We start from the raw sequence: 11,551 nt of genomic DNA, 5'->3' as shown, positions 1-11,551 counted from the left end.
ACTGCTCTACAAACAATCTCCTCCAGGTAGAATACAGTTGCCGAGTGATATGATTGCTTGCCAAATCATCTCCACCAGGTACAGTTCCACAGGGGAGCATTCTCACTGCTGAGAAATCACCTCCACCAGATAAAATATCCCGGGGGAATGTTCTCACTGCTCAGAAATCACCTCCACCAGGTACAATATCCCAGGGGAATAATTGCACTGTTCAGAGTCAGGAACATGGTTTCAGCACAATTCACAGTGTCTTTGGCCCCAGTTGTACAGTGGGTTTGATGATTCATCATGAAACCTGCGGTACAGAAAGGCAGCATTTTGAATCTTTTCAGAGCTCGCTAAAAAGAACAAACACCACTGAAGCAAACTGCCAGGTACTGTTCACACCTTAGATATGTGCGTAGCACTTCTCTTCAGAGGACATTATGGTACTTGGGGGAAATGATACCAGGTGGCAAATTAGTGGAACAACCAGTCAGTGAAGTCTCTTGATTGATTGTGGTTGGAAGCAGGCAGATTCTGCTGATAATAGAAAGCTTTATCTGCTTTCATGCACTTTTTCTCTATATAGATTGAACAAAAATAACTTTCAATGTGACGCATCTTTGGCAAAGCATGGTACGAGAAACGATTATATGATTATGTCCTAGTGTAATGAAGGTTGAAATAATTTTTAAACAGTTTCCAAGGCATTTTACCAAGGTGACAGTGGCTCTTTACATAGCCATTACTGACTGCATAAGGTATCTTGCAATAACGTGGTACAGCTTTCTAAGCAGGTATGTATACTGTTTGTTGCTCCATATAGTTTGTCTAGTTATATACTAATAATATAACTTGATTTGATATAGTGCCTCATTGTGTCATTGAGACATCTCAAAGCGCTTCACAGGACTTTACTGTAGCGATGTATATGTGCCAGCTTCTGCTATTGTTTATTCATAAGGATCATTAACGTAGCAGGAACAATAATGTTATATAGGTTTTGTATGCTAAAAAAAAGGATTTTGGATTTCAAAATCAAATAGTGAAAATTGTTTTTTACCGATTGATTTTCACCAGAAAAAAAGGGTATTTATAGATGAACATTAGCACAAGAAAAAATATAACTTTGCAAACTTTATCCTATAATCCAGTTCTGGTTTATCGTTTGTTGATTTGCAAGCCTGCCCCCAGCCCAGAATACAATTTTGTTCTAAAAACACAAAATTCTTCCAAAGAAATGGAACCGGCATATCAACAAATTCTGAGACAAACAAGTCCGAGCTTCTGGTACAATTTATTTTGTGTGTCAGAGGAACTAAATTTGCCGGATTATTCTTGCCAATGGAGTTGCTATTCCCCTTTAAGGACTAAAATAACTGATTAATGTTTGACAAGTTTANTTTTTTTATTTTGCATTTCTGTAAATGAATATTCTGAACAATTGAAGCAATTGAAATGCTCTTGAAGATTCTGGGTAACTGTGAATCATAGAAAAACATATGGGAGTGAAAATGTTTTAAAATCATTTCCGCTAATGAAGGTGAATGAGGAATAAACATTATGCTATTCTGGAGCGCAATTTAAATATGAATGAAGTAAGTTAGAGTAACTAATGAACATAAAATCCTGCAGTGTGGCACTGAACTGTTGTGGCTAATCTTTATTCATTTCTTTTGTGATGTATGTGCTACACCACATTGAGCTAATTATGTGGTACAAATATAATTAACTTTTGAGATGGAGCATAGGCTGTTTGGTTATTGTTCACATTCACTTCACAGACTCCTGCGCACTTTGGAAAGCTCATTTCTCTTTTTGTTATGTTAGCAGGTTAATCTGTCTTATTGACTGGGATTGTTCCAGTTTTCTAATTGACTGCTTGTCATTTTATACACTGTTGTGTTTTTCTACCTGCAATGACCTTTTGGCTGTGTCATTGATTGATGTTATGTGGCTTAGTTGCTCTGACTAACTGATGAGCTGACTAATATAAATGTACACTTGGGAATATTAACAGTGTCGTCGAATTCTCTTTAACAAAACTTTATGATCTAATTAATGGAAGCAATAGAGAACATTCTAATGTTGTGTTGCCTTTCCGTTGGTACATACTTTAAGGTTTCCTGACATGTTAACTTGTGAGATGAGAGTTATGATAAATAGAGTGCACAAATGTTTGAAGTATTATATGCAGATAGTGATCCAGACCCATATCCTTTGGGTAAGCCTGTACAAGTCTATGTTACAGTATTACCGTTCGAACAAGATCTGTAAACCACTTGCGCAATTAAAATCAGTTTTCATACGTAGTTTTAATTATCAACTAGAAGTTAAACATTAATGGGTAAAGCTTCAAATGAATACAACACAGTAAATAGGACTATGAGACCTCTTTGTACTAATCAATTACTATCTGTGTGAGTTGCACAGTGACGTATTAATAATAATAATCCTTATATTTGATATAGCTCCTTTCAGGTTGGGAGGTGGTTTTAAAGCCAGCAGCAGACTATATGGGAAGTTTCCTGAGCACCTCCTTGATTGGCTCCCAAGTGCACCCCCACCATGCATCGCATCCCTATTTTACATCACAAGCCCTTTTGGGGAGCCAGTCCACCACTGCTTAAATAACTTCACCGGATATACTGTAAATTGTATCTAGGTGATTTTTCACCATGACTTGAGGAGAAACTCCCTTCTCTTGTTGAATAGTATTATTGTGTGTTTAATGTCCATGTAAGCAGACAGATTGAACCTTAATTTAATACCTCAAGGATGACAACTCCCAACAATTAGGCAGTGTGGCACTGGGATGTCAGCCTAGACGGTGAGCTTAAAGTCCCTTCATTCTATTTGATATTTTTTTCTTAATCATCAGCTCATTAAGTACTTTTAATGGTTTGAATCCTACCATTAAAATCATGCATTTCACAAACTGGTGAATCTTTTTATGTAGACTAGCCCACTGCACAAAATAGATACTTTTCTACTGGCAGCATACCAATAGGGAGCGGAAAGCTGAATTTTCTTCCTGCTCTACATTGCCTTGACTCTGAGCCAGAAAAAAAGCAAACGTCTAATTTTGACTTGATGTTCACCTTGAAGCATGCGAAGAGCAGTGAAATTGGATTTTTTTTTAAAAAGTCAAACAAGAATAATATGGTAAGCAATTTAATAATATATTGTTAAATAGTCACAGAAATCAGAAGAGATGTCCTGGATGAGGGAGGAGGGAAAAATCAAAGGGAAAAATCCCTGGGTGAAAGCAGCAGTGTTCTGTCAAGTAGACACAGGTGGAGCACGAGTCTTACTGTGGAAAGAAGCCATAGCTTTTCTGATGATCTGAGAATTTAATATAACACTATGCATCTTGCAACTAATGTTTGTTGGAATAATTTGTGTGTTGCAGTTCAGCACCAGATATATGCAGCAGATTGCCTATTTGTCTTGATTTGTTTCCTAGTATGTTAACTTCCCCATGCTGAATGTCTGTCTAAATTATCACTTGACAGAACATATAGCCCTGACTTTTGGTCAACCTTGATTTTCCTAATGGACGAATATAATTTGCCCATGACAGCAGGCCCAGGAGTCACAGTGGGAGGGAGGCCTGATTTTGTGTGACTGATGTTGTTCAAACAGCACATTGACTGTCATTGATCACACTTGTTAACACTTATTCAGAGGAGCTCTGGATGAACCTGGAGGAATGGAATAAATGAGGCATGAACTGCAGTCACTGTTGTTTGCTGGTTATAAACATTGGTCCATCTCTTGAACTGTAATTCACTTTTGCAGAAGTTGAGATTGTTTTTGAACTTTTTATGGTCATTCAGTTCACATAGTCCCTGGAATGTTTTCAACACTGAAATTTGAACGAGTCAGAAATTCCAGTCCAGACTAATCAGAAGAAAGTCTCTTCTGTCCTTTGACTATAAGAGTCTTATGTGAAATGAGTTTGGGCAGTCTGATTGTGGGCATGGGTCCACTGGACAAAACTGCAAATAACTTGGCATAAACTTGACCATCACAGCTCGAGACACCACAGGATAATGGGTGTTGAGGGAAATCATATGTTGTCAAGGCAGAGTAAAGATAGCCATTATTTTTCAACAGTCCTAATTCTGAACAACTGTAAATTTAGCTGCCCAACATGAGAATACATCTCCCAGTGCAAGCTTACCTTATCTTCATGATTGTGAAATGCAACTTTTTTAAAAAAAGTATAAGCAATAGTTCTACAGATCATTTAGGTTAAATAATAATAAGTTTGCCACTTCAATCCATGACTGTTTGTGGAACACTGCACAAATGGCTGCCACATTTCACCCACAAAATATACAGTATATTCTGTGAAGCGTTTGAGACATCTCAAAGACGTGATAAGGCGCTATACCAAACGCAAGTATTATTATTATAACTCTTGTTATGTTAATTTGCAAAAGATCTTAGCTGTTCATGCACCACAGAAAGGCCCCATATCCTCCATCCAACAACTTAGTCACTTCAGCCTTTCTAATGGCAACCATAGAATATTCCATCATTTTTAGTTCTAATAACCACAGTTACAGTTCAAATGCAAGCAGATGTTCTCAGAACATTATCAGTATTTGTTTTGTAATTTACCTCTATTTGTACGACTGTGGAAATATGTGAAATCTGACAGAACAACATCCTTGTCACTTGGTATTAAAGGTAAGACGTGAATATGGATGAGTAACAGATTAAACGGAAGGACGTCAAGTGTAGTCATAAGGGGAGCAAGTGGAAATGGGCAGAGATGTTGAATGAAGTGACTCAGGGATCAAAGTTAAGACCACTTAGCATACGTAAATAACCTGGATTCCTAGATTCAGTGTGAAGTACAGTAGTTAAATGTATAAATGACAAATTAGGGGGACAGTGGAATCAAAGGAGGCAGCCAAGATCTTCCAAAGAGAGCTTGACAGAACATGCACTAACAAATTAAATTAGATACACATAACTGCAAGTTACAAGATCTAAGAAGTAAAACTAGGAGGCTAGTTATATTACCATATCAGTTGAGTTCAGTATCTCAGAAGTCATACTCAAATTGCCCAGTGCTCTAGTCAGGCTGCACCTGGAGAATTGCAGACAGTTATGGTTGCAACAAAAGAAGGTCAGACCCAGTCTGCATGAGAGCAAGGAGGATAACAACAACAACTTGCACTTATATAGCACCCTCCACGCAGGGCAGTGTCTCAGAGCGCTAAACAATGGTGGAGCCTGATTCCGAGCTGGTGAGGGCGGGGGAGTGGAAACGCGGTTGAAAAGGAAGGTTTCAAAACGAGACTTGAAAGAGGAGAGTGTGGGGGGCGAGATGGAGGGATTGAGCGAGAGTGTTTCAAAGTATCGGGCTATAGTGGTTGAAAGAGTGATCTGCAATGGTAGAGCGGAGGGTGTGAGGGACTAGCAGTTGAGGGGAGGTGCCGGGTGGTGGATTGGGGAGTGAGGAGGTTGGCGAGGTAGGGAGGTGCCAGGGAGTGATGTGATTTGAACACGAGTATAAGGATCTTGAAGTTGATCCATTCGGCGATGGGGTGCCAGTGGAGCCTGGCCAGAACTGGTGAGATGTTGCGGGTATGTGGGTGGCAGAGTTCTGAATGAGCTGGATTTTTTAATAATGGAGCTGGGGAGTCTGGTGAGGAGTGAGTTTGAGTAATCCAGGCGGGAGGTGACAAACACATGCACGAGGGTTTGGGCTGCATTTGGGGTAAGGTACAGTCAGAGGCGGGCAATGTGGCGGAGGTGGAAGAAGGCGGTCCTGGTCAGGGACCGGATATGCGAGTTGGAAGAACAGGTGGGGGTCGAACTGGATGCCTAGATTGAATACTGGTTCAGTGAATCTTGAGAGAGAGCCCAGGGAGATTGAGGAGCTTAGTGAAGATGGAGTGAAGATGTTGATGGGAGCCAAAGAGTATGGCTTTCATCTTGTCCACATTCAGCTGCTGGAAGTTTGCACTCAACCATGCCCTGTTGTCTGCCAGACAAGCTGATAGAATATCTACGGACCTGGAGTTGATACTGGAGGAGGCAAAGTAGACTTGTGTGTCATCCACATACATGTGGAAGTTTACCTGTTTTTGCAGATGACATCACAAGAGGGAGCATGTAGATTAGGAAAAGAAGGGGGCCAAGGATTATCTATATTGTTATAGAGATGAGGTTTTTGAGGAAAGACTAATTAAGATCAGGTTCTTCAACCTTGAAAATGGGTCTCAGAGGATGCTTTTGGGGATAGAGAAAATAACAATTTCAGATATGCTGAGACAGCACGAAAAACAGGCACATATTCTGAGTTGTGAAAGCCAACTTCAGCACCAACATCACAGGGGAAGTGTCTGCCTACTGTATATACATGATTGTAAGCCTGTTGTGTAGAGAGCCAACCTGAATCCTATCGCTCTGTGTTATACGATTGACACTCCGATGCACCATGTTATTGAATAATCCTAATTATTTTATTATTATGAGACAACTTCAGTCTTCTAAATGACCTCAAATACCTCTGTCTTAGCTCCCCAGTGACCTAGTGGTTAACAGTTGTACCAGATGCCGTGCTTAGCAATAACAGACAGGAAGGTCATCAGTTCATATTCTGGTCTTTGCAGGTCTTAGGCTGAGCAGCATTTTGGATACTATATTTGACCTCAGTATCACTGGGTGAGGGAAGAATTGAAAAGGATTCAAACTCCTGTACAGAGACTGTCACTGGAGGGTCAAGATTCACACTTGAATGACAAACTCTTGGAGTGTAACCATCCACTCTTAGCAAGCGCTCCAGAACCCTACCACGCATGAAGGGTGCTATATAATTGCAAGTTGTTGTTGTATTAGAATCTTTTGAATCCGAGCACCGCTCCNAAAAATAGCTCAAGAGATGTCCTCAAATTAAAAGAAATGTTAAACATAATGCAACAATATAAACTTGAATTTATATTGTGCCCTTTCTGCAGGATAGCATCTGAGAGTTCTGTGAAAATTTTTTATATTAAAATAATAATAATCCTTACATTTGATACAGCGCCTTTCTCGTCAGGGGTAAATGTCTCTAAAAGCGCTTCGCAAGATGTACTGAAAATTGCAATGTATTAAGTAGGCCACCACCTATAATGCCAACACAGCAGGAAAAAAGGGCATAGCCTCAGGGGCATGAAGGAAAGAAGTCAAACATCTTTATTCAGGAGAGGCAGGCGAAGGAGACAAACAATTTGGAAGAGGAAATATACCCTTTTTTTGACCGTTCATTTAACATGTTGAATGTGTGGTTTGAACTGTCAATTGCTGATCATCAGAAGTAATGATTTTTTGCCACGTTTTTATATTGGGGGTTTCAATGAGCCTAACTAATATTCCAGGAAAATTTGTTTTCGGTTTTGTATTCTATACATGAAGTCCTGCTGATTGAAAACATTATGATAGTGGCTCTTTATAGGCTGCACTGCATGTGGAATTCATTTTTCTGATTGTGTAAAGCATTAGAACATGTACCACAAGCCAAGTGTTGACTTCACCAGGTCCAATAAACAGTTAAATAATTCCTGTAACTATTGATCATAGAAAATGTTTTTAGAATTGTTCATCCGCACTGTCTATTAACCCCCCGCCATGTGCAGAGGATGGAAGCACCTTTGATCCAGCTGTGAAGCAGAAGGATTTCTATAGGCTGAATTCCACAGGCTGCAAACTATAGGGTTTTCTTATTTTGTCAATGTTTGTAGAAGGGGAAAAAAATAGCAAAGACTGATCCCTTTCTAGATTCTGAGATTATTGCACTTGGTATATTTAGCAGATTTTTCAGTGAAACAATTACGGCTCAGATTATCAGTAAACAGTATTATGAAAGTCATACACAGGATTGGTGTTGCTGGAGCAGGTTATTACTTGCAGCAGTAAAGCCATTCCAAGTGGGCAACAGGTTTGTTTTTGTCCTGCTCAGAAATCACACTGTCCAGGGGCTGAGGTGAGCTGGCCAATTTCTGGCAATGTTATTCGAAAGCTTGTCTTGTAAACAGCACTTTAATAACCTTTTGGTCACAGTGACCAAAAACAGTTCACATTTTTTAAGTTTAAAATTCACTCTGAATTGAGCTGCAGTATAAATCTGATATATACTGGAGCCAGTGTATCAGTTTGGTCCCCCAATCCATCTTTTGAGGCAGTTTTGGGAGCTTGGAATCAAATTGAATCTTTGGTTTTAGAACCAAGTACATGCTGTCTGAACAACATTGAATAGAAACATTAAAAATTAAAACCCTCCACTTAAAGTGAACAGAAGAATAATCACAATCCCTCTCCACGTCATATTATAACAATAATAATATTGATAATCCTTGCATTCGACATAGCGCCTTTTCACGTCTTCAAGATGTCTCAAAGCACTCCATAGAATATACTGTAAAGTGAATTAATTGTATATTTAATTGGCGAAATGCGGCAGCAAATTGCGCACAGCAGTGTCCCACAAACAGTCATGGATTGAGTGATCACAATTTTTTTAATAACATTTTTAAAGGGATTATTACCCCCTGAAAAGTTATCCGCCAATTGACTAACAACCGGGTTCCTACTTACTACTTACAGTCTGTAGCTCACTAGCAAATCAACGTGTTTTTTAATAGTAAAGGAAATATTGAACCCTCCAACTTTCTCCCTTTCCTACCATGGTGTTTTTATGTATAAAACTGAACTATGAAGGGTTCTATGCCAAATAGTTTTACAAATATTTACAGGACCTGGCACAAAAAGCAGTCTAGATCAGACATCTCTGACTAGGGCTTGAGACTGGATTTTCTTGAAGTTATTTAGCAGAAATTCCAGGAATGCAACTCATAGTAATGATCTGTGCATTTGGTACAGTTCCTTATCACATCATCAAAGTGTCTCAAAGCGCTTCACAGGATTTTACATTTAGTGACTGTATTTTGTAGGTGAACTTTACGTTGAATAGCAAATTCCTTTCTATTTTAAGTAATTGTAATTTATTCAATCCTCTGTAGCTTGTACACACTGATTCTCTGTCTGATATAAAAAAATGTACAGCAAGGAAACAGGCCGCTCGGCCCAATAGGTCCATTGCCAGTGTTTATACTCACATGAGTTTCCAGCCAAAGGTCTAGCTTCTGTTTGAATATAAAAGTAGCTGCTTCCTGGTCTCTGCCAATATTGCTCCTAGAAGGTGTATTGGGGAGTGGATCTGGTAACTCTTATTTCTGAGTATCTTAAGCATCTGGAATCTGCTCAATTTGAAGCGTATGTACCTATACTGCAACATGAAGAACTGGAGATGTGAATATGTACAATATTTTGCCTTCATAGGACCCTCGCCATGCTCTATGAACCCCATTAACAAAAGTGCTCTATAAACTCCAATACCAAAATATGAGAAATTCATGCCAGAAATATGATCATCTGTGTCACACATTCAAAACAATTGTTTAACCATTGCAGATTGTAGGTTAAGTTCTAATATGCCAGGAGAGACTACTTCCGAGGCCTTACATTCACATTATCTTAGTCTTGACTCCATTACCATAAAATTTAAGATTGTGCAGAATTCTTACATGTAATCCTAATTTGGAAGGCAGTTTCCTACAGTTCAAAAAAATAAACAATTTTCAAATTAAGACAGAATTTTTTTTTTTTACAATTGTTTAATTTTATATCCTCAAATTTTAAGAAAATAATCCTAAAGCTAAGACCATGAGAAATTTTAAAGCCTTTGGATGGGTTTGGATTGGAATTGCAGGGTGACTCAACAGCTAAGGTAAACCAACCATCTCTGCTTGCAGCATTTTTTGTCATTTCTGGCTATGGTGAGTTGATGAAGTGACTTGTAATGAGGAAACATTCCACCACTTCTGAAGGAGGAATTCACTGTTGGCTGATCATTCACAGAACAGCAATAGAAGGTGTCGTCCTAAAGTATACATGCTGAACTAACAAAGCCACCCTGCCGAGAAGCAGACAGAGCAGGGAGAGTTTACTTTAAAATAACACCAGCCCATAATGCTTGTAAAATTACAGCATCCTGACATTGCACTAGGAAAGGTGTCCAGTCTTTCCAAATTCATTCGTATCCCCTGGTTTCCTATCTGTGAAAAGCAGAATTGTAACTGCAGTAAACCTCAGTTAATGGAAAAAATCTGCAGGCAGCAATACAAACAAAAAACACTCTGTTGGGTTCAATGTTGAACTTTATTATACAGACTGAAAAATTGCCAACAGTCTCCAGTAAATGTCTGTAAAATATTTAGTGTGCAGTGTTTGTGGTTTCAGTTGAATTTTTCTTTCCTTTAAAATTGTTTTCATGGAAATTATTGAACAGAATGAGCCCATTTGGTCAATTAAACCTCTGCTGGTGCTAGCTTCTCCACTGAGCCTGTATATCCTAATCTCAATTCACAGTTGTTCCTCGTATCCTTATATTGTCTTCTCATCAAATGTTCACCCAGCTCCCTTTTAAATGTTCTTGGTTTAGCTTCAGTGCCTACCTGGGCAAAAGGATTCCTCGTTCTAATATCTCTTTGCATGAAAAGTGTACTTTAATCTCTTCCAGTGACAATGCAGTGTGTGTCCCATTGTTACTTCACTTGTTAGAAATTAAAATTAAATAGAACAGAAGAAAGCACACAGAAACTCATTAGAGCTGCAGTACCAGATAGAAAAGTGACCAGCAGAGTGCTGCTTCTATTTATAATATAGCAACTCAAATATATTTCAGTCCTGCAAATAGCTGTGGTTAGATTTCCTGTTGTAACTGTTGTCCTCCAGTAACACCGACTTTGGACATTCTCCTGACTTGAAAGTGCTACACCAAAGGAGTATTATTATGATTATAACTTTAAAAAATTGTTTTAACTACTGGGATAAATTATACCAGTTTCTATTAAATATGTTTTCAGTGGTGTATGGTACAAGCAGCATAATGCATAAAAGATATGCATAAAAGATTGACCATATTTGATTCACATGTCAGTCTAGCTCAGTTGGTATTGCTCTCCCCTCTGTGCCAGAAGGTTGTAGGTTCAAGCCTCATATCATGACCTTGAATTTTCAGTCCAAAACAGTGCTTCAGGTGCTGTCCTTCAGGTGAGATTTTAAAAGGAGGTCCTATCTGCCTTCACAAGTGGATGTTAAAGATCGCTTGGCACTGCTTGAAAACAGAATGGAATTTCTCCCATTGTCTTAGCTAACAATTCCCCAGATAAAATTGCTCATTCACTTCATGCCTGTTTTGTGGGACATTGCTGTGTGCAAATTGGCTGCTCTGTTCGCCCACAAATACACAGTCACGACACTTTACAATAAATCCTGCGAAGCTCTTTGAGAGATTTCAACAATAGGTTAAGGAGCTACATCAAATGCAAGGATTATTGCATTAACAATTAAATTCTGGCAAAAACAATTTTTTTTGACAACAAAATACATCCTCTAAATATGGTGGGAAAGTAGCAGGCCCGAAGGGACTGTTTTTAAGTGTCAAACTGATTTTGACACACAATTTACTTTTCCGCTGTAAAAATGCAGTCGTATTTTTGGATGA

The 11,551-nt window shown here is 38.8% G+C and overlaps 1 protein-coding gene across 1 annotated transcript in view; it reads left to right on the top strand.

Moving 5' to 3' along the window:
• Positions 1-732: 732 nt before the first annotated feature.
• LOC103180920 (kelch-like protein 29) overlaps positions 733-11,551 on the top strand; it is a 203,573-nt gene continuing 192,754 nt past the window's right edge. Inside the window, exon 1 of the mRNA XM_007897033.2 lies at positions 733-779. The gene's annotated coding sequence lies outside the window, so the exon portion shown is untranslated. The remainder of the gene's footprint in view (positions 780-11,551) is intronic.

This window comes from Callorhinchus milii, unplaced genomic scaffold, assembly GCF_018977255.1.
Source record: "Callorhinchus milii isolate IMCB2004 unplaced genomic scaffold, IMCB_Cmil_1.0 Scaffold3, whole genome shotgun sequence".
Classification (NCBI taxonomy): Eukaryota; Metazoa; Chordata; class Chondrichthyes; order Chimaeriformes; family Callorhinchidae; genus Callorhinchus; species Callorhinchus milii.
This window is presented reverse-complemented; position numbering and strand designations above follow the sequence as displayed.